We start from the raw sequence: 3,176 nt of genomic DNA, 5'->3' as shown, positions 1-3,176 counted from the left end.
GTGTGTGTGATTCTTTCCTCAAGGGTTAGTCCCATCTAAGACATTTGTGGCATATCCAGTGCTGGAAACCGCACCTGTGTCAAGAAAAAGGAATACCCTGACCGCCATCTCAGCACGCTTTCGCAGCTGTTTCCGTATAGGCAGCGCACACAGGGTTCATGTACTCTACCGATCTGTAAGATTTGCCTGTTATGTTCCAGAACTCCATTTGTAATTCTGCTGGTTGTTTTTGGAAACTGTCAGTAAGCTTGTTCTTTGACACACCCCTAACAGCCTAGCAGTGCCCCCACAGTGCAGTGGGTTAGTTACTTTTGCTTACATCTGATGACTGTACCGTGTAAATCAGAGGTCTGAGCCTGCAGAATTGTACTGATCTGTAGTTACAGTCTGTATTATTGACCAGAGCAGAATTCACAAAAGAGGTAATGCCATGTAATTACAAAGTTACTCAATTTTATGTAGCATACTGTTATATATAAACTGTGAAATAGTGTTTAGAGGGGGACATATACTTTAGTCGACATTAGTGGGATGAGACCAAAGTCTATTATTTTTACCTGCAATTTTTTATACATTTTTGTTGTCTGATAACTTGTCTGTCCTACCAACCGAATTTGGTTATACCTCATTTAGAGTGCTTCATGCGCTAAACCATATACATGAAAGCCGGCCATACACTTGAGATACCTGATGGCAGAACTGCGGGTACAAAGGAACGGGCATTTACCTGATCCTTTTGTTTGGGGGCAGTAAAGTAAATGATTTCCGGGAATAAATTAGCTTTAATTACCATTAATTATATAGAGCACGTTTACTTCCTCCGCATCATGGCATATTCTTCACTCATGAATATTCATTGCTGACATTTATGTTCACGTGAAGAACATGTCTCTAGCATAGCGTAGTGGCAAGGATCCTAGGTGAATGTTGACTAGGATCCTTGCCATTACGCTATGCGGGACACATGTTTAAGAGATTAATTATTGTTCAGGAGCTTATTCCTAGCAAATCTGACCTTCTGAATGGACTAACCTCACAATAATGTCAGGACTACATAGGCGTGGATACCATTGTCTGGGTTTGTTTGGTTCTTCAGTCAAAAACAATGGATGGTTATTGTACTGCTGTGGTAACATTACAAGCTTCCTGACGATTGTTAACAGAGTGACGACACTTCAGCAATATTCAAGCAGGATAATCATTTAAAGGGACATCCATACACATGTACATATGGAATAAAATAGTTACATGATCCACCAATACCTTTGGTTGTGTCTTCAGCTAGGTCTGCATAGCGACTTTCGATGCATCATTCCCAGTCTTGCCAAGGTTACGCAACTTTGCTGAATTTATTTTTCCCGTGTTCAAATTACGTTCTATGCTGAAAATGATGATACGTCAAGTGTCTCAAAGCTGAAATGGAGGGTAAATGAGTTGGGCCATACAATAGTTGCAGTCAATTTAATACGTTTTATTAGGTGTTTATGACATACGTCTTCATGACATAAACCTTTTGGAATTACCTGGATTTCTGCATTGATAACTAATAAAATGTGGTTGGACTGTTATCTAAGTCATACCTCCCAACTTTCAAGTATCGCAAAGAGCGACAACTTTTTTCCTTTCAAGCCACGCCTCTAACCCCACCCAATCCCCGCCCATACACACCTGGGTCAGCCCACACAGTATGACAATAGTGCCTCCCCAGAGTATAATGCCCCCATAGAACCCCCACACTGTATAATGCCACTATAGCTGCCCCCCACACAGGTTAATGCCAAATATCTGCCCTTGCACAGCATAATGCTCCATACTGTATAATGCCCCATAGATGCCCCCATACAGTATAATGCCCACGCAGACGCCTCCATACAGTATAATGCCCTATAGCTGTCCCAAATAGTCGTAAAGCCAATAGTCGGCAACGCTCTGGCCGGGGATTCCGCTCCAGGAGGAGCCCCTGACATCATTGTCCATATATGGACAGTGATGTTAGGGGCTTTTAAGATGTTGGAATCCCCGGCCAGAGCGTTGGCAACGCTCTGGCCAGGGATTTCACTCCTGAAGGAGCCACTGACGTCACTGTTTATATATGGACAGTGACATCAAGGGCTTTTCCAAGACAGGAGTCCCCGGCCAGAGAGCTTGCGCTTCTCTGGCCCGGGACTCCATAGTTGAATGCTGAAGCAGCGAGCTGACGGTTCCCTGCTTCAACATTGGATTCAACTGGATAGGTCATCAATTTTCAGAAAGTGGACAACCCCTTTAATGTGCTCAATAAAAGACATAAACAGTACGACTATTTGTGTGTTATTAGTATAGTTAGATTGTGTCTGTATAATTGTGACTATGATATAGCAATCAGACCACACATTATTAGTAATCGATGCAGAAATCCAGGTAATTCCAAAGGGTTCACTAACTTTTTTTTTTTTTTTTGCAACTGTACTTGTTATCCCTATAATCATATCCATGGGGGTCAGCAAATGTTATAAAAATGAAAGCGGCCAAAAAGATAACGGGGCACAAAAACTGGTACTGCCAAGTGATCCACCAGTATATGGCCAGGGATCCATGGCGATTATATGCACCCGGTTATTGCACACATGTGCGTTCCCACTAAATCGCATTGTGATCTTGCATGCAATGTTATGGGATCACATGACGTCAGTGTACATGCGATGTCATGTGTCCGCAGCATTGCAAAACATCCAACAGTGTTGAATTATAGACATTATCGCAAATCACGAGTTTTCGCTGCGATCATCATTACCTAAGGCTGCGCGGTGAAGTTACTGGGCTATGCCAGGTTGTACCGGGGGGAGTTCGCCAACAATTTTCCGGTCAAGCCACCCTTTTATTCTAACAATTACAAAAATATTGTAGGTGTCGAAAAAGTGTTGGGGGAGGGTTTTTAATAATATGGCAAAATTATTTTCAAATTAATTATGTCGCTAGGTTTTTTGTTGATACATTTTTACAACTTTCCCCATACTATAAATGAAAATTCATATGTAGCTCACAATAATCCCAGAAAAAGAACCTAGATATTATACAACTTCATAAACTGGAACTGGAAGAATAAAACAAAACCACAAGCTCTGGAATAATGAGGAGTGAAGAACGACAGAGACCAAAATCAGTTCCGACGATAAGGGGTTAATAAAGAGAAGACT

This window comes from Rhinoderma darwinii, chromosome 6 (assembly GCF_050947455.1).
Source record: "Rhinoderma darwinii isolate aRhiDar2 chromosome 6, aRhiDar2.hap1, whole genome shotgun sequence".
Classification (NCBI taxonomy): Eukaryota; Metazoa; Chordata; class Amphibia; order Anura; family Rhinodermatidae; genus Rhinoderma; species Rhinoderma darwinii.
The sequence above is the reverse complement of the archived record's forward strand: the minus strand, read 5'-3'. Positions refer to the sequence as shown.